The 21,040-nt window shown below is 37.2% G+C and overlaps 2 long non-coding RNA genes across 2 annotated transcripts; both read left to right on the forward strand.

Annotated features, from left to right (window-relative positions):
• Nucleotides 1-4,767: 4,767 nt before the first annotated feature.
• On the forward strand, nucleotides 4,768-9,351 carry LOC128803667 (uncharacterized). Its single transcript, XR_008435801.1, has 4 exons — nucleotides 4,768-5,130; nucleotides 5,282-5,422; nucleotides 7,697-8,765; nucleotides 9,223-9,351. It is a non-coding gene; the product is annotated as an uncharacterized LOC128803667 (long non-coding RNA).
• A 4,431-nt stretch (nucleotides 9,352-13,782) lies between these two features.
• On the forward strand, nucleotides 13,783-18,570 carry LOC128804189 (uncharacterized). Its single transcript, XR_008435964.1, has 4 exons — nucleotides 13,783-13,903; nucleotides 14,307-14,414; nucleotides 18,241-18,282; nucleotides 18,473-18,570. It is a non-coding gene; the product is annotated as an uncharacterized LOC128804189 (long non-coding RNA).
• Nucleotides 18,571-21,040: the final 2,470 nt, after the last annotated feature.

The raw sequence follows: 21,040 nt of genomic DNA on the forward strand, positions 1-21,040 counted from the left end.
ACTGCCTCCCACCAGGAATTTGATGCCCAGTTAGTCTCTCAGGAATGCCTGCACTGGAAGAACTCTCTCCCACAGTTTTATTGCTGAACATGACTTTGTATGGTTTGTGATATGTTCTTGGTCAGTTTGGGTCAGCTTTGTGCCCTTCCAGCTTCTTGCCCACACCTTGGCTCACCTGCTGTGTAGGTCAGGGTGAGAAGCAGTGAAGATCTTGACATTGTGCGAGCACTTTTCAGCAACAGGTGAAACACTGCTGTTCTAGCAACACGGTTTCTGTCACAAATCAAAACCACAGAACTGTATGAGCTGCTGTGAAGAAAATTAACTGCATTCCAACCAGACCTAAAATTTCTGAATTACACACCAGCCATCCTGTGAAATTTAACAATATATATTTTATTTTATTGGTCTTCATTTTAAATTATTGAGAAAACTCATGTAGCATTTTTCTGTATACATAAACCTTTTCAGAGGATTTGTTTTATTATTTAGGATTTTCTCTGAGATGCATAAATTCCATTAAAGCTTGGACCATGCATTGCAACTTATGGAACATAATTTTGGTCTTTTCTGCACTGAGGAGTATAATAGTGCTTCTCACACTCAGACCCTGATAAATCTGTCTTCTGCACTGTCATTCCAACTTTGGAATGACTTTGGAGTAACAATTTCTCTGCCTCTTCTTCCCACCCTTGTTCTTTTATGAAAAAAATCTGAATTTGAAGGAGGAACATGGTGTGCTTCAGTTTTGTCTTCCAGCTTGAGCAGTCAAGGGAAAGGACAAAGGAGGCACAATCTTGGCCTCCAATCTTGAAACATTTTTCTTTTTCATCCTTTTAAAATTGATTACTTTTCAGTTTTTCCTGTATGGTCTAAAGATCGCTTACTTAGGGAACGTTCTCATGCTTGTCTCCTTATGGGCCTGAATTGTGACCTTTTCTTTTCTTAGTTCCTTTTTTTTTCTTTTGGTCTTTTTTTCCTGCTTTTTGTTTCTGATTGTACATTTCTATTGGAATCAATTTCTTATACAAAGTGATCAAAGAGGGGAGAGAGAGACAAAAAGGGGGGTGGGAGTGAAGAGAGGAGCAGAGCAGAAAGCCAGCAGTGCCTCCAGATATTATTTCTTCCTTTATTCCAGCTATTGTTTACTACCAATAACCTCCTGGAGCAAGAATGCTGTAAGATCCTACTGATCACAGTATAGGGCCACCCTGTCAGGACGCTATTTATCTTGGCAATATGAAATATGAATCCAATAGCTGAATTTAGCTGTAACAATAATACAAATATCTGGATCAACTGGAATCTGTATTTAGTGATGATGGTGATGATGATGATGATAACAGCAATACTACTACTAATAATAATAGTAATAATAATAGTACAATAAAAGTTTAAGATCTACTATTGGTTTCTAGTCTTGTAGTTCACAGTCCCTGCCTATGTATTAGTCCTAATTTATCTTACTGTGTTACAGAAGTGCTGAAAATTTTCATTAGTGCTTGTAAATAGGATTAATATGCTTGTCTGAAATGTGTACACAAGCTGTAATGAAGTAAACATGTTTCTTTTAATGTAGTTTTACACCTCAGACTTTTGTGTTAAGACAAAGTGTTCTCTGTACTAGACCATAGGATGAATGTATGAATATTTTTATTGGAAAAGTAAATGCATTGGATACTGAGACCTATCAAGCAACTGTCTTGCATACAATGTGACTACATTATAAAAGTTTTAATATTCAAATTTTTTACCCGTGCATGGTGTGTGATATTAATCGTAGATTTTTTTTTTTTGTGATGATAGAACACAACTGCTTTGAAGGAGGTATATTGATGTATAATATTGATACAGTGTATATTAAAATTCCTGTAGTTTCTCCTCAATAACAGCAGATTAGAATTATTATGATCTTTTGTTCTCAACAATCTGAAGATTCTTTTTTTTCTGTTTAACAACATAGAGAATGGGGAAGCACAGGCAAAAGAATAACTGAAACCTGGGGAAAATATAAACCAAGAAATTCACATTTTAAGTTTCAAAACTATTGCTTCAGAAAGTATGTATTGATTTCACAGTCCTGGGAAACAACAGCGACGCAGAGCTTTGGTAATGACATACCCACACATAATTCTTTTAGTGCAAACAACAGCAATTTCAGAAGTGCAAGGTAAAATTTTGTCCCATTCCCGATGAAATCTTAGACATAGGAAAAAAATGCCTCACAGATTTTATTTTTTTTTCCACTTTACTACTAATCATCTGCTATCTTGTATCTTTCAAAAGCATAAGAAATAAGTCAAGAGGGTGTTGCAGAGTGGACTGCAATTGTTCTGTTGAATTCTTAGTGGCTGAGGTCAGACAATACCCTGCATAGGGTTATGTGATGTGGATACAGAATAGGAATACTGTGGGCAAGAAATAAAAGTTGTAGGGGGGGAATGCTCTAAGGGTCTTGTGTGAGATACTGCAATGGCTTAAATGTTAGGTGTTGATGCAGACTGAACATGCCTGGGGCTAGAAAGCTCAATCCAAAACAAAAAAAACCCCACATAATGTTGAGCTTTACAATGCCTAACTTTTACGCCTCAGACCCTGGATTACAGTCTAGGATTCTCTAAGGCATCCACACTCTGTGCAATGTGCAGGAAGAGACAAACACCTGCAGAATGCATTCACAGTAAGTAGCATAGTGTACAGGTGCTGTCCAGAAGCAATCCATAAAGAAACATGGAAGAAAGGGACGTTGCTGAATGCCTCCCTGTTTCTAAAGTCCAGGCATGTAGATATTGTGTGTTTTCACAGCTAAATCTATAAAGCAAGCAAGAAAAAAAAATCTAAGCATGTATTTTTATCTTTGTTCTATATGCATAATACCTTTCAGAGAAATTAGCAATTGTGTTTTGTATGGAAAGGCTACCAGTTAAAGATATAGTCTGCCAAGAGCTGTACACTGCAAGAAATGTGGTTTGGGGTAATGTGTGTAGTTGTCTCGAGGAAAAAGCACAAGGAAAATTATTGCATGGTGTGGCACATGATAGTGACTGGGAGAGCACACAAGATTTCTCTAGGGTCAATTATAAAAGCAGGAAACATTTCCATATGTTGGCTTCGGAGATACCCCCTGAATGGAGCTCATGTAGTTGGTGTGTCATCCTGCAGAGCAGATTTGTGTCAAGGAATGAGCTCAGATAACCAAAACAGTGCTGGAAGTGACAGTTGTGGACTGAGCCAGCAATCCCAGCTTCTCAGCAGAGCTAGAAAGGTTTAAAGTGTGCTCTGTTGATAGTTCTGTATCCCTTCTTGCTAGGAGATAGCCTCAGTGATGAAGCTATTCCAAGGTTTTGATATCACACACACCATTGCTTGTTGGAGACATGCCTGAAATGTCTTGATTTGCTATTGACTGCTTCATTAGACTGGTCTGTATTTCATACTGACTAGAGTATGTTGTTTAATGCTTCAGTGTAAAATACCACCTGGGCTTTTTTTTTACTTTTGCTATTTGTTGGGATAACTGGTACCTTGAGAGTGTCACAAACACAGGTAAAGATTGTTTCTATTTAGACAGATATGTGCACTTCTGTCCTAAATATGTGACGACATATGTAATCTGTGTGAGGTACAGGCTTGCAGGCATGAAAGTACACAGACCAAATTCTCATTACAGTAATGTTAGCCTCCCCCCAGTCCATTAATACATAGTTTAAGGTTCGACACAACTGGAAATTAAACTTTATTGGGTAAATAAAGCCTGAAAACAGGCTTTCATTAAGGCCTCAATTGTACCCATTGTTTGGTGATAGAATAGGTAAGGTCTTTCTGTGTTAACCCTTCAGAATCATTATAAAAGCATTATCCACAATCTTTAATAGCAGCTGAAATAGCAGCAACAATAGCAATAATATGTTGAGGTTTATTTTTATAGTGAGGAACCCTTTCATTTTTTTTATTATCATTGTGTTATTGATCTGCCTTTCTTTTTGTTTAAAACCCGACGGAACCTTGGGGAGCAGTGTCTGCAACACTGATGGGGAGCTGCAAATACTGTTTCTGTGTATGGGGGTCTTTTCTTTCCTGATATTTTTGAAAGGTATGCTCTTGATCACACTAGCAGGGATCTATTGATTTATACCTTAGGCTCATCTCCTGAGGACAAGTCATTCTACATTCTGTAGGCTGTATAAAAAAAATGCTGTTGTATTCCCATGTGTTGATAAATTCTGTGAAGAAGGATACATATTATTAAAAGAACTTCAGTAATAATACTTGTAAAATCTTACCATGTAGGTGAGGCATGACTTTTGTGCCACATATAATCCCACCAATGATCCCGCTGTTCTCCATTGCATATTGCTGACAACACACTCAAACACTGTACCCATCTATCAATTTCTCCTCTTTGCTTTTAAAGCTCTGAAATTCAAGATGAAATGTTCCACAAAAAAGCAGCCTCCTTATTCTAGTATTGGGGGGGACTTCGAAAGAGTCTTTCGTTAGCTCTCTCATACTCATGCTGTTGACCAATGGCTTCTAAATTTTCCTTCCATGATGAAACAGTTAATATTCTGCTAATATTTTTTGTGAAATACTGGAATACCTGGAAACATTATCTGCTGAGTGTTAGTGCGGCCTTTACCTGCTATGACCTCAAGCAGCCGAGAGGCCCTGGCTAGCGCTGCTTTTGTGAGATCGTAGCCGCCATGTGAATGGGCACTCCAGGGTTCTGAGTGTCCCGGCGTGGGTAAGCAGCTTTGGTAGCTTCATGCTGAGAGGAAGAGAAGGGACGAGAAAGGCACACTTTGCTTGCAGGCCTGAGAGCTTTTATTCCATGCGTGGTCGCAGCAATGGTCGGAGTGACCGCTCCCAGCGCGATGCAAGGCAAAATGGCGACAGGACAAAGAAAGCATTAAGTTAAGTAGGGGGTGGGCGGATAGAGGTGGAAACCCCCCTCGCACAATAGGGACAGACAGCAGGGGAGTGACATAGAACTTAACAACCTATGGGAACATAACAGAGGTGGGTACAGTGTTCTGGGACAAATAGGATTGCAAAGGTGGGGTGATTGATACAGAACTTTCAAGAAGAATCAGGGAGTGGCTACAAGATTGACATGTAAGAGCTCCTGTGGTAAGTAACTTGGAGCAAACCATTGTGAGGGAAAATAGGGGTACTGAGAACCAATCTAACTAACATTTATTAAAATCCCTAACTGAACCAACCCAGCATAGAACATGTTAGTGCTGGGATGTTCAAGTACATACTTGTCGTCTTAAAACAGGATGGTCAGCAGAAAGTTTCTTCACTTGTGTCACCATAACAAGTTATGACTGTGTTACTTAATCTCGAATAATGTAAATTTCATTGCATGTTATGAGCACCTGAAAAGTGCAAAAGCATTTCCCTTTTATATAAAAAAAGGGTGAGTATAAAAACTTCACACTGCTTTTTTTTCTTTTAGTTTTATGGCTAAATCATAACATTGCAAAAATTGTGTTCTGTTTCATTTTAAGTAGAATATTTTAGTTTTGGTCTGAGTAAAATAAAAGGTTCTGAAAATTTACTTTCAGAAAAAGAAAAAAAAGATATTTATGTGCTGAAAATGAAGGTATTTCCCTTTTCTAGATATCTATGTTTTACAAGTTCAACTTTACATTTTTCATTGCAATTTAATTTCAAACGGAAAAATACACTCAAGTATCTTAGTTTTTCTAAATTCAACATATTCACTTGAGCAATACTTGTGTAGTTTAAATTTGCTTATAACTTCATTTTTCATCTTAATTTTTTTGCCTTACAGGGTTTGCTCAGTCATAATTTGTACTTGCAAGTTTCTCTAGAGATATGAAAGTGCTATTGGCAAAACGCAGTTATCCAGTTCATATAGATAGCATGATTTCTTATTTGACTTATTCTGATGAAATTGTTCTCTTGCTGAAAGCATCTAAGACAAGATGGCAGACAGCATTCCTTATTCCTTATTCCCTCTTAGAAAAATTGAGAAAGTTTAACCCATTCTATCATCCTGTCTGATGAACAACAATTAATTAGAAAACTATTTAGGTGCAAGAGATGTTATATGCAAGATTCATTTTAACTTTTACATCAATTGTTGGCAGCTTGCCATTCTAATCACTTCTTTATTTGAATTTGCCCTTGTATCCTTATGCAAATTTTTTTTTACTATAAGTTTCTTACATGAAAGACAGTATTGTTTTCATTTTTTTATAATTAATTCTCATAAAAAATAAATTGTTAAGATGTAATGCTTCACTGATGTTATACTTCAACTTAACTATAAGATGATCAGAGGCTGATTTCATAAGCTTTTTGAATTTGAGCTATATTTTCAGATATTTTCCAACTACCACTGAAACAACTCTAGTCTAACCTTTTAAAAATAAAGACAGTCAAAAAACAGGAAGTAACACCTTTAGATCTAGATGCTGAAAATTGCTTACCCTCATGTGTATGGGTGCATCTAATTCCTCTGCAAGATTTTTTGTTGTCTGTAACCGAAATCCTTCCATCCATATTTAGATGCGGTTGTGTTAAGCATAGTATGTTTGGCAGGAGTGGGTACAATACACATAACCATGGAGTCATCTGTAATATTCATTTGCAAAGCTGGCTCACGGAAATGAGACTATAAGCGTAGGAGCAACGAAATTCTTCAGTTAACATAAACAAATCTGTGTCTGACTTGTCAAAAACATAAGTTATTTTCCTAGTAGGGCTTTTGTTCTTGTTGCATGAAGTAAACACTAATATTTACCTTACAGATATTGTTTCCAAATATTGTCCTTTGTTTTGGTAGGCCTAAATGGTCTTACCATATCTTTTTCAACATTTTTTTCCTATGTTACTCTAGAGTTCACCATGTGTGGTACCTTTCAAGAGCTTCACATGAAACTGAGAGCTCTTGCTTCAGATAAGACTAGTGACAGTGTTAACCATTCCAATCTTAAGAGTTAGGACCACTTTTTGCAGCTCCCCCTCCTGAGCAATTATTCTGAGGATCTGATTTCTAGGGTAAATTCAGTTTGATGTACCAGTACACTTTAATCAGTACTACCTCACTCCTGTCAACTGTTCTGGAGAGAGAGTACACAACCCTCAAATCTTTCTTAGACTTGTGTTTGATTTGCAGATCTGATCACCATAATAAAATAAATATATTTTTTACTTTTAGGGAATGGGATCCACTTGTTATAGCTTAGTCACATTACTGGCAACTGCATTTTAGCAGCTAGTGAACAAGTTTTCTAAAAATGCATTCTTCACTTCCCTAAAGTGACTAAAAGGCAGTAGATGCTTGTGAGCACCTCCAGGGGGAGATCCTGTCTGCTGGAGTTTCACATGCCTAAGTTTTAACAATACATGTCAAAACAAACAATTTGTTTTCAAATGTGGTTGGTGTCTTGCAATTAAAGACGTGAGCCATGATATATCCAATTACTAAGGCTACACAGAGTCTCCTTCTGTGCTTGACTGTACTGACACGCAGGTTTCATTAACGATTATGGCTCATTAGGCAATTGGGACTAGACTGCTCTTATTGGACTGGATGTGAATCTGGAGAACTTAATTTCCTTTTCACTGCCAAAGCACCTTTGGACTAGGGTACTCTTTTTTTTTTAAGGTCTTTGAAAGTGTTTACGAATGTTTGCAAATATCTTTTACTTTCTTTCTACAGAAGCAGTCCTGTTCTCATTACAAATATTCTTTCATACTTTATCACTTCAAGGACTCCTTGTATTTCTTCCCTGTCATTTTGGGCTGGCATGATGATCACAGACTTAATCACGTCAAAAACAAACTCATAACCTTTTATCACTTGCAATGTTTTCCACGTTCATTAGTCCCAGGAATCTGCATGCTTGATTGTTTAATTTGAAATCTGTTGCTGTTTTTCTCCAAAGCTTTCCAGAGATATAGGTGATATTCTTTTGCTTTTTTTTCCCCTCTATATCAAAACATGAGATTTCTAACTCTTAGAATATTCTGTGACATTAGAATCAAAATACAGTAAATTAACTAAGGTAGGCTTTTTCCTTAAAAATATCTACTGGAAAAATTTTTGAAATATATAATAAAAATAATTATTGGGTTGTCTAAATACTTCAGCATTGTTTTCTTTTTACTTTTCTAAAAGACTCATGTAATTCTTTTTAGCTATATTTCAGTAAAAAGTTGTGACCTCTTTTTCTATTTAATGAACACTGAGTGTACTCAGTGGCCATTCTGTGACTGTATGATCTTAGAACAATGAGATGGATTCATTCTTAATCGACCTTTATTAAATTTGAGCTTTTCTTTGTTCCTTGAAAGAGAATGTCAAACTTCTAGAATTGTTTTAGTCTCTCCAACCTCTAATAAATGCAGTATTGCCATAATGATAGAGTTCCACATGGATAGTTTTAAAGTATACTTTTACATCTGCATCTTTTATTCATTAGCCAAAATCCACTTCATTTCATTTAAGATAATTATAATCAATAGCTATGACCTTTTATGGAACCAGATGTTGGAAACAGTAACTTCCCCCACCCCAAATTCAGCCACCTGTCACTATCCAAAGCGCTGAGAACACGTGTATGTGCCCATATGGATGAAGAATCTTTGCTAGTTACTGTTTTTTTTACTGTTTTTGAAGATATGTATCTCTGTGAGAGAGATGCACTCCAGAGAAGCAGATAGGCAATGCTGTAAGCAAGGATCAGATGTATTTTAAACAAATCCTGGAAGTGCATCTTGAAGAAAAGGTAAGATTAAAAGCTTTTGAGAAAAATTCTGATTGGAAATAGCAGTACAAACTATGTCCAAAAGCAATGTTTAATACATTTTAAAGTTATTTCTTGCTAATTTCCTACTTTGCTATGAAAAGCAGGATTATGAACATTTTCACAAAAAAAACCCAAGATTATCAAAGAAAAATCTGACTCTATTACCAGTTTCTCTTTGAGATAGAAATCATAGTTACATCTTCTTGTTTAGGTAGAAGGCAGACTATATATGTGTACAAATATATGTGTACATATGTGCATATCTCTAGCCTTCTAATGCTGATTTTATAAATGTAAATATAAACATAAAAATAAATAGACATCAGAAAACTTAGTCTGAATGGAGTGATCTGTATTCCCTAAGTCTCTGTGCTTTTAATTTACCAATTACACATTACTTATTCACTCTCTGTTTCTTACTCCATTACAAAATCAGTGTGTCAAAACATTGGTTATTGGTCTGTGCTGTTGCAGAAGAATGTTCCAGCTACAAAACACAGACAGGAGCACGTGAATTATGACAAGTTATTTTTGTTATACAATCTTTTTCCATAATAAACATAAGTAAGCATAGCATTTAGTCTTCGTTTGGAATTTTATTTATTGCTTATTATTAAGGAGTTGTGGCCTTTGAATTGGTTTTCATATTCATTTCTGTATAAGTTTGTACAGAAATTATTTTTATTTTTTTTAAAGGAGATTGAAATTGGATTGCTTTTTCAATAAATAGCTGAATACAAATTTACCTTCTGAAGCATTAATTGTCTATTTGTTTAAATATGTATTAGGACTTTTATGAAATATATATTACTTACTGGACTGCTAATTCATAACATAGCTCTTGAATAACATGCAATTCTGCAATTCTAAAAAGTTTTTGTAATATCAATAGTCTTTTTCATTTAACACTGCTATTTGGAAATTTATGTATTGAAAGAAAGTCCAGCGTACATTAATATAATGAAATACCTACTTAATAGCAAAATTAGGCAGTTTTTTATTGATGAAGAAAGACAAAAATTTGCCATCTAGGTTTCTCTGTTGGTATCTGAATATTGCAAAACTAACATTTATACCCTTTCTGCTTTTCCCATGGGGTTGCTTTACTGCATTAAAACCTCATAGTAAAAAGCCACCTGCTGAGTAGGCTCTTTTTATCTTTCTTAGTTCTGGAGATCTCAGTCTGTTCAGCTGGGATGTTTCCCTTAGGAAGACAGAAACAGTAAAATGGTTCTCCCCTCATGTTTGTTATCTTCCAGCAGATAGTTCTAGTAAAGTTGCAGAGATATATATTTAATGTTTGCTAATAGAGGACTTGAGATTTATTGTGGCATCTTTGAACAGTCACTCTCTGACTTGTATCCACCCTCCACATCTTGCCTTTTGTATGCTGAGGGTGTGATGTTTCCTTCTTACTTTCTTTGCAGATCTTTGTTTGGGATGCTGACAGTTAACTTGGGGCTTTGAAAAATGAAAACCTGGCCCTGTGCTAATAAGGATTTTCATTGCTTTGCTCTAAAAATATAAACATTTTACTGTTAGGTTGAAGGTTTGCACCTCCACTTTCAGCCTAGAGATTCTTAAAGATGTATTGCTGAAGCCCAGTTAGAAAAGTGAAGCCCATTGTATAAAAGAAGAACGTGCAACGACGAGACCTTCAAGTTGGAATGTGGCTTTGGCACAGCCGTCACTAAAATTCATGTGGATGCTGCCAGCACCCTTCTCTTCACTCTTCTGCTCACTGATGAAAGTTAGGGCCATCATCCCATGGTACTATATGTGGTGTGCAAGAACATGGCAGGAGCTTTCTTTAGCTGGCTTTGCATGTTTGTATAAATGAATGTGAGTTGTGATTCTGCACAGCCCTAGCACTGTGGTGTCTTACCTCCAGTGAAAATTGGATGAATTAAATTTAAATGGATGCAATTCCTGCAAAGAGATATTAATATATGATATTGTTACCATAAAAATACTTTTTATTGATTTTCCACTGGGAATTTTTCCTTTTTATTTTTTTTTTTTTTTCATGAATGAGATGCTTCTCTATAATTTTATTTTGCATGAGAGCAGTTCTGTAGAAAACTGAAACTTATGGGATTGCAGTCTTCGTAGATCTTTGCATTCAGGCTTCAACAATGATATTCAGCATTTTCAGAGATAAGTAGCACTGATTGGTGTTCACATGGATACCATTGCTTCTGATGGGAGAATATAATCAACAGTTGTAAGTGGTTGATTTGCAAAAGCTGTCATTAGTAACAGCATCTTATTTTTCTGTCCAAAATTTGCTAACAAACATCCTGCTTATAGAATTTAAGATATGAATAGTGCTGGCTTGTGAGGGAAGGAGCTGGATTTTGCTGCACACACGTATACACTTCCCTACTTGTCTCTGCCAATACACCACAATCTTGATTAGTGATACAGCCTAATATTCCAATCCATCACATCTCCTGAGTCCAGATTTCCACCCATGCAGAACTGTGCCATATTTGGAGGTTCAGGGGGTGTGATAAGCAACTCATTTGAGACTAAAAGCAGTTTTTGAATTTGGATCTCCTGAGGTAAAAGGCTAGTTCACTTATAATTTATGTTATCTAGCTCATTCATGACAGAGATTTTCTGCACTAGAAACACCTTGACAGGTGTTAGTACAAGACACTATAGTTACAATTAATGCAACAGCTTTATTAAATTTGACATTGATGTGTGTATTAATAATCCTCAGACTGGCATAAGAAAATCACTCAGTTATAATTTGAAGGTTTGCTTATACATGTGCATATTTGTGCTTGGTGTATCACACCTAAAGCCCTTTTTCCTTGTCTAGTGCCTTCTGTCACATCACTATTATAAAGCAGATGTTTATTATAAATTATAACTCTTTAATATATGAGTATGTGAGGATGCAAAGTGAGTTTACGACTTTTCAAGATTGTGCCTAACAAATTACACTACATATTAACATCAATCCTACAGATTCATTTACAAATAAGATTACCTGAAGTGCAATATAGCATAACTGAATACTAAAACTCTTAGAGAAAGAAAGTATTTACCAACTGTTGAAGCACCAAAATGTATCAAGTCTAAAAGAGACAAAAGACTGCAAGGAAAAAAAGTAGTCTCTTTTACTAACAGAGTGAAAGATTTCTGCATTGTTTATTTTCTTAATATTCTTTTCCACTCTCTGTTGTTTGAATTCCTTCCTATTCTGAAAAAAAAAAAATCTTTTCAAGTAATTGTAATTCATCTGTAAATTTGTTAATTGCAGTTTAACCCTTGCTGAGTTGATGGCTTTGAGTACAGCTATACTAGGAGTGCATAAAATTTTAACCCCTTTTCTTTTGTCCAGAATTAGTACTTGTGAGTCCCCTAACATGCATGAAAACAAACAGAATTGTTTAGAACGAGTCAGAAGGAAATGGAGCCAAACTAGGAAAAAGAATGCTTACAGAAATTTCAAAAATAAAGGAATCTCTGAAGATGCATTTACAAATGGTTTCAGTTTTTCCTTTAGAATAAAACAACATTCCTCAAGTTCATATATTTTGAAATTTATTTTTTTATGAGGACATTAACAGATATACCACACAGAACAAACTTGCAGTGGTGGTGAGTTGGGTGACCTTTCAGTCTAAAATTAAGGGAAAAAGATAACATGCTTCTTCTGACCCACTTTGTGGAGATGAATCGAGGTATTTGAGCTCTTTTTGAGATGCTGTTTGATTTTTTATCTTTTTTATCTTTTTTTTTTTAACTTTAAATTTGTTACTTAGCTTTTGAATTTTAGTTACATCACATACTAGGAACTCTGGCATTATTTGTTCTCTTTGTCTTTTCCCCTCTTTTTCTCTCTTAGTCTTGTTTTCTCTTTTGTCTGGGTTTTATATGACAAATTAGAGATGTCTACTGAGGGTGTGGAACGTAGATGTCCATGTCTGAACTCCTATGGCTCACCCTAAAGAAAGTAAGACAGTACTGAAGTACAGTTTATCTCATCCTAATACAAACATTTTAAATGGGTCAGAAGAAACACCTTAAAAATGCCTGTTCCTCCCTATTGACTGCAAAAGGTGACAAAGGGGAACAACAGAAAGGGACATGTGCAATAGCAGGAGTCTAAAATTAATATAGGCATCTAAAAGAAAATGATAACATTTTGTTATCACTCTCTTATATACTCTCTTATATAGTATTAATTTCCATGAGTGCTGCTGATGCAAGATCAATCTCTGCCACAGGGGAAGGCTGCTCCTTGCAAGTCACACTCTACTTTCCAGTGCTTGGATTTTTTAGAGGAGTTGCTGCATCTCCCTGTTATTGGGGTGCAGGAAAGAATATCAGTATTGCCCAGTGATGAAGGAAGACAACAAATACAGCTCATTACATATTTCTCATCCAGTTTCTGATAGAACAAATGATAACTACTAAACAACTATGCTAACAGGCTAAACAAAATGCTAACAACTAAACAAATGTTGATGAGAATGGTTTCTTTTTTGGCTTTGGCTCTCCACTTAGAAAGAAATAATTTTTACATTCTAACCACACTGTACTAAAACTCAAGTAAGTTTGGAGCAATAAGGGAGAGTAAAGCTGAGCTAGGATTTATTTTAATTTTTAAATCAGTTTTCCTTGCACTACTTTTATATTTTTCTTATCAAAAGGGTTACAAGCCAACACTTAAAAAAATTTCTTACCTTTTAAAGACAATGGTTAATATGGTTAGAGGGTTGGAGGTCTAAGTAATGTTATTGCTGACAGTACCTTCCCATGTCTTCATATGCCAGATTTCTTTTCCATTCCTAGCAAAAGTGATCTTCTGATTTATTATTTAAGGCTCTATTTCTAACCAGTCCTCTTCTGGCTTTAGCTTATGGCTGTGCTTTTAGTTTAGCTTATGGCTGTGCTTTTTGGATCAGGATTCCCAGTGCACAGCACTTGTTCATGAAATGTTCGAAGTTGGTTATGCCTTCTGTTTTCATTCAGGAATGCAAACAGCATTGTATTACTTGGGATAAAGGTGGGGACCTGTGAAAATACCCCAGTGGAACCAGACAACTGAAACAATAGCAGTCACCAGCAGGACATTTGAAATACATACCAGTGTGGAGGTATTTTCTCAGGTTTTGTGTTTTTAAGGGTATGGGACCTTGTGACAGAGAAGCAAAAGCTCAGAGAAAGGAGGAAAGAAACAGGTTAGCAAGGAAGGAAAATGACATGTTTTCAGTAGCTGGATAACAAAACAAAGTCTGAATGGGTTGTTTATGAAGGTGAATGTTATCTAACACTGGGAGGAGAGGGTTAAAACTGGAAAATTTGTCAAAGGGGAGGGAATAGTTTTACTCAAAGTGACCTTGCAACTGCGGATGCTAAAAATGTCACTGTGGGAAAACCTTATTTTTTATGCCTTATTTTGTCGAACCTCTCCCTAGTATAAGAAGTAGAATTCCCGCAGACAGAGAACACACTCTCACAGACATGAGAGTGAAGCCATGACTAAAGCTTTTGTTATAGTGAAGTGCAGAGTGCCCCTCTTCCACCTCAGCTGCCCTCCAGGATGAGCTGAGCCTAACTGAGCCTGTGTGTCCCTGTGTGTCTCTGCTGCCTGGAGTTGTCAGAGAGGTAATGAAATAAATCTGCTCTTTGTATTTCAGCTGGGGTTTGGTGGTTGCCTTTGGTTACCTGTGTTTGTCGATTCACACACCTACCAAGAGCTGGAGGCACTTAGCAAGGGATATGCCTTGTCTGATTCTAGTTGAGCTCAAGGAAACCAGTATGCCCAATTTGTTGTAAATAGAGTACCTTCAATCAAATATATCTGAAACATCAATATGTTCCTCTAGTTGATTTTCTCTTCCCCAAAGCAGTGTAAAATTACATTAATTGATCAAATCAAATAATCTAATGGTACGCAGGGGAGTAGAATGGTTGGTGTTGGCCTAATGCACAGATGAAAACAGTAGTTTACAGCCAATACTGACTTTTTGCCTCTTTCTTCTGTCATTTTTGCACTTGAGAGGCCTGTGGGCTCTATTGTCATTCCACTGTCTAACCACTCACTATATATTGCACGGGTGGCAATATATTTTTGTAGGTCAAAGTGATCCTCCACATCTCCACATGTGTTTTACTGCAGTAAACCTGAGGGATTGCTTTTTTTTTTTTTTTTTTCCTTTTTCTTTTTCTTTTTCTTTTTTTCCCTAGCTGCTCATGTCTTTCTTAGATTATCCCTGTGCTTCTTATCAGCACAAAACTTGGGCATTCTTCCTCATGGTATACCCTGATGAGGGCAATAGATGCAAAGACTTCGAATGTCAAACTCTTCATTATTGAATCTTGAAAAGCCTCATTAGTAAGAAACAAAACAGAAACACCTACACCCCTTTCACTTATCTGTGTCATCAGTGACAGTTCAGAAAGACAAACATGTTTCCCCTCTATTACTGGCACCATTCAAATCATAAAGCTTGAAGGAAAACAAATGCAAATAAATACATGAAACTTACTGAAATATTTAATTATGGCTTTAGCCTAACATGCCAGCTGAATTTGAGCCAGCAGTGTGCCCAGGAGGCCAAGAATGCCAGTGACATCCCAGATTGTACCAGAAACAGTGTGGCCAGCAGGACCAGGGCAGTGATTGTCCCCCTGTACTCAGCAGTGGCGAGTCCACACCTTGAGTCCCATGTTCTGTTTTTGGCTCCTTACTACAAAAAAGGCACCCAGGAGCTGGAGTGAGTCCAGAGAAGGGCAATGCATCTGGGGAAGGGTCTGGAACACAAGTCCTATAAGGAGCAGCTGAGGGAGTTTAGCCCAGAGAAAAGGGGAGGCCTTATGGCTCTCTACCAGTATCTGAAAAGAGATTGTAGCAAGGTGGGAGTAGGTCTCTTCTCCCAGGTAAAAAGTGACAGGACAAGAGGAAATGGCCTCAAGTTGCTCCAGAGGAGGTTTAGATTGGATATTAAGAAAAGCATTTCTTCACTGAAAGGGATGTCAAGCACTGGAACAGACTTCCCAGGAAGCTGGTTACATCAAGAATCCCTGAAGATATTTAGAAGATATGTAGATGTGCCACTTAGGGACATGATTTAGTGGTGGACTTGGTAGTATTAGGTTTATGGTTGAAACTGAAGATCTTAAAGGTCTTTTCCAACATAAAAATTTCTATGATTCTGTGATTCTATGTATTGCAATATTATTCAGAACTAAGTAATGCCAGGAAATACTTGGCAGCATCCTATTTTTTTTTCAATGACGTCCAGTGCTCCTTGAAATCTGAAGCAGAATATCTGTGTTATTTCCATAGGAACTAAGATAAATGACCTTTCAAGAGCATTTCAAAAGGCATTTCAGAAGAAAGGATTTAATTACTCCTTTTTGATCTAAAACCAGAAAATAATTTGTCTAAAACTGAGTCACTGAGGAGTACACATATGAAACCCTCACAGATCATCTTCTGTGTAATGCATGTACAAAAACTGCTTCTACATTATTAAAACCTTTAATTACTGTGGTTGTGTGTTTTTTTTTTTTTTTTTTTTTTTTTTTTTTTTTTTGTTTGTTTTTGTTTTGTTTTGTTTTGTTTTGTTTTGTTTTGTTTTTTTTTTTTCAGAAAAGCACTATCTACAACCTTTTGGGCAAACTGTTGTCTGCAACATGTAAAAAATACAACTGATAAATGTATCAGCTGCACAAATATATGTACTATGAGATGAAAGAAAGTACTGTGAGTACAGAACTGCTACCACACTCCCCACAGTCTCATTCTCACTTGTTTCTCTGGTATACATGTGTGGTTTGCTGGCAAGTCACTTGATTACAATGTGGGAAGCATCTAAGTTCAAAGTTAGTATTGCATCTCTATTTTCCCTTTGGAGGTTTTTCTTCCTTACAAGTCTTTTTCTTGTTTCTACTTTTTATTTTTTGAAATGAAACTTTATAGCTCTTTATTTCAAACAAACTTTTTCATTTCACATTTTGCTGTACATTTTCCCCGCAGAGGATTAGAAGATGACTGAAATAACTTGAAAATAAAGCCAAATATTAAGCTGAATTTTTGTTGTTGGTTTCTCAAATGAATTTAAAAAAACCCCAAAACATCCACAGTTCACACAATTCTACTTGAAAGGCTTTTGTAGTGATTGTAGAGATGCATATGAATAAGCATATAGCACATAATTCATGCAGTAAACATTTAACTTCCCAGATGAAATGCCAATAGCATTTGGGTTAATGTAGCTCATTGTGCTTGTGTGCTTCAAGGTCTTCTGAGATCTTGTGTCATGCTTTTCATTTTCTCCACCTGGGCTCATGACTTACTTTCCAGTTATTCTGTCATTTACATTACACTTTTTTTTTTTCTGCATAGCTGCTAGTAAATGAAACCACTTGTGCCCATGAGGAGACACATTTATTCTTTTATTGAAATGTGTCCCATTTTATGTTTCAGCACTAAAAATATGACATGGTTTCTGTTTATTTTTATGTAAATGTTTTAGGTGCAAGTGTTTTATTATTTATTTTTTGCCTCTTGGGCTCTACATGCTAATAGCAAATCAGTTCTTTCACATAGCTTTCTTTTATTCAGATGTGTATTCGGGGTTTCTTTTGCAATGGAAGAGTTAGAGGATGCTTTTTTTTTTTTTTTTTTTACACTGTGTAGTTTAAGTACAAATTCTTCAAAGTGAATGTTTCTACTACAGTAGTAAAGCCTGGATTGTGAGATGTGTTTGGAAAAGTAATTCTTGCACCTGCATTTGCTATACGTAACCCCAGTCTGATGTATCAGCTGAGCTGATGGGGAGCAGGCTGGGGAATGTGATATAGGCTGAATAAGGTATGGGACAAAATAGCTTGGAAAATGCAGTATTTTGTTATTTTGAGTCTCACTGTACTGAGAGCCAAGGAAATGTGTGCTCTGTCCATCTGTAAAGCAAATCAAGTAAGATGAAACTGCATTAGTTTTATACAGGAATATTATAATAACAATAGCATCAACAGCAACAGCAACAACAGCAATAATAATAATAATAATAATAATAATAATAATAATAATAATAATGGATGTAATTAAATTGTTTGCAAAGTCTATGCTGAGTAAAAAAAAATCAGATTCAAACTGACTACATTTATTTACAGTATTTTCTTTCACATTCTCCTCTACTTTTAATATCACAAAACCTCAATTCTTTTAGTGGGATATTGCTACTGCTGATTTATTTTGAGCTTTTCAAAGGATTTATTATTGATAATTAATTTTAGATAGGAAATGTAGCTCCTTTCTAGACATCAAAACTACCCTTATGAAATTAAGCAACAAATAAGAATAAACTTTTGACTAAATATATAACAAAAGAAGTCTGTTCCTCTTATATTCACATCTTATATTTTTACTTTTAATGTTGTCTGGTTGTCTGCCTTTCTAACTTGGTTTTAATCTGTTTTTCAGGGTTGACCTCAGCAATATCACTGTTAGAACTTGTGCAGACAGGTATGACAGAACCCTGATAACTGGTCTCTTTTCATACTTGATGACTGGTACTGAGTCTTGATGCATCTTCTACTAAGACTCTACTAAGCAGAGTCAATTGACTTTAGCTCAGCTTAGTTAGGCTGAGTTGCTAGTGGCCTGTCATATCAGCCACTGATTTATTATTACTCTGTACTTTTTCTTTTCTCAGATGCAGCTTGGGTTGGATCATCCAAATGCATCCTAGACTGGATGTGTTGGCTGAAATCCATTGCAGCACTCACAGAAGCCCTCTAGATGGGAAGGCACTTACAGGTATATCAGGGGGTTGGTGCCTTTGCACTGTGGAAGTTTTCAATGTTTAATTTGTATAGTTGCTTAGTTGGCTCATAGTGAGTCTGAGAATCCTTAACTATTTATCCTAACAGCATCTCTGAGAGTAGGGAATTGCTTTTCTCACTGTTTTACAGCTAGAGCTGAGCTAGAGCTGAAATGTGCTGCTAACCAGCTTTCCCAAGGTCACATGAGAAATCTGCAGTGCAGAAGGAAGCTGTCTAGAGCCCTAACCTCCACCAGTGTGATCCTCCCTCCACCAGTGTGATCCTCCCTCTACCAGATACAAAGCAAGAACAAACTAAAACCTAAGCCTCAGAGGGAGTTTTTCAGGCTGCTTTGGCAGCATGTTGTATTTCTAACTATTTCTATTAGTTAAAGTTTTTCCTTTCCACTTAACCTAGATGTTCTCTGCTGCAGCATAAGCCCCTTAGTTCTGTCCTCATTGACTAAGGAGAATAATTTGTCCCTATCCTCTTTATAGTAACTCAGTGTATTTGTAGACATGTCATGCCTCCCTTCAGTGTTCTTTTGTTTAGTCTGAACATGCCTAGTTCACTTAACCTTTTCCCACAGATTGTATTTTATCTTTTTTTGTTGCTCTCCTCTGAACTCTTTCCAATTTGTCTGCCTTTTTGAAAATTTTGTGCCCAAAACTAAACACAGTAACCCAACAGAGGCTTAATCAGTGTCAAGAAAACTGCAATCCCCAGCAATCCCCAGGAACAATAAATCAGGTAAAGAAGGCAAGAGACTGGCATACCTGGGTAGGGAGCTGCAGGTCAAACTAAAGGAAAAGAACAAATGCACAGGCAGAGGGAACAAGGACAGGTAACCTGGAAAGAAGGAAGAGTACAGAAATGAAATTTGGTTGGGTAGGGATGGGGTGAGGAAGGCCAAGGTGAAACTGGAACTTAACCAGGCAAGGGAACAAAGCAAAACTAGAAGGGCTTCCAACAGCATGTGAGCCAGAAAGGGAAGATCAAAGAAGGTGTACTGCCCCTGATAAACAGTGTTTGTCAGTGAACAGGTAATAACAGATGAGGAGAAGGCTGAGGAACTCAACTAGGGCAGCACAGGCCCTCGCACTCTAAGTAAAGGTCATGTTCATGGCCACCTGGGGAACCTGAATAAGTTTATGGAACCCAATGAAATGCATTCCAGAGTTCTGAGGGAATTGGCTGATGTAGCTGCCAACCTGCATCCTGTGATATTTAAAAAATCATGGTAGTCAGGTGAAGTCCCAGGTGACTGGATAAAGGGAAACATTGTACCTATCTTTAAAAAGGATTGAAATGAGGACTCTAGGAACTACTGACCTGTCAGTTTCCCAGCTGTCCCTGGGAAGGGCATGGGACAGATCCTCCTAGAAGCTTTGCTGAGGCACAGGGAGGACAGGGAGGTGATTTAGGACAGCCAGCCAGCAGGTCAAGTCCTCCCTGACCAATTGAGTGACCTTCTGTGATGGGGTCACTACATCAGTGGACAAGGGAAGGGGGCTACAGATGTCATTTATCTGGTCTTCTGTAAAGCCTTTGACAGAGTCTCTGAGAATATCTTTCTCTCTAAATTGGCAGAGATTGATTCGATGGGTGGACTGTTAGATGGAAAGTTGTTACCCAGAGTGGTTAACCAGAGCCATGTCATCTACTACGGTAACATCCAGGGGATAGCAGTCAAAAACTCAGAGTCCCAGTGACATCAGTGATGAGTGGTGTCTCTCAGGGACCAGTGTTATTTAATAACTTCATTAATGACACAGATGAAGGGACTAAGTACACCCTCAGCAAATTTGCAGATGACACCAAACTGAGCAGTGAAGTTGACACACCTGAAGGACAGGATGCTATCCAGAGGGACCTGGACAAGCTCAAGAACAGGGCCAAAAGGAATCGCATGAGGTTTAACCTCCAGTGTCAACACAGGCTGGGGGATGCGCATATGGAGAGCAGCCCTGCTGAGAAGGACTTGGGAGGTGCTGCTGGATGACAGGCTGGACATGACCCAGCCATGTGCACTTACTCAGCCCAGAAAGCCAAAAGTGTTCTGGGCTGCAGCAAAAGCATTGTGGGCAGAAGGGGGAGGGAGGGGATTCTGCCCGCTTCCCTCTGGTGAGACCCCACCTGGAACACGGCATCCAGCTCTGGGGTCCCCAGCACAGGAAGGACATGGACCTGTTAGAGTGAGTCCAATGGAGGGCCACCAAGTTGATCAGAGGAATGGAGCACCTTTCTTCTGAGGAAAGACTGAGGAAAATGATATTATCCAACCTGGAAAAGAGAAGGTTTTGGGGTGACCTAATTGCAGGCTTCTAGCATCTGAAGGGAGCCTACAAAAAAGATGGAGACTATTTACAAGAGCATGTAGTGAAAGGGCAATGGGGAATGGCTTCAAACTGAAACAGAGTAGGTTTAGATCAGATATGAGGAAGAAATTCTTTATTGCG

Source organism: Vidua macroura, chromosome 2 (genome assembly GCF_024509145.1).
Source record: "Vidua macroura isolate BioBank_ID:100142 chromosome 2, ASM2450914v1, whole genome shotgun sequence".
NCBI classification, from domain to species: Eukaryota; Metazoa; Chordata; class Aves; order Passeriformes; family Viduidae; genus Vidua; species Vidua macroura.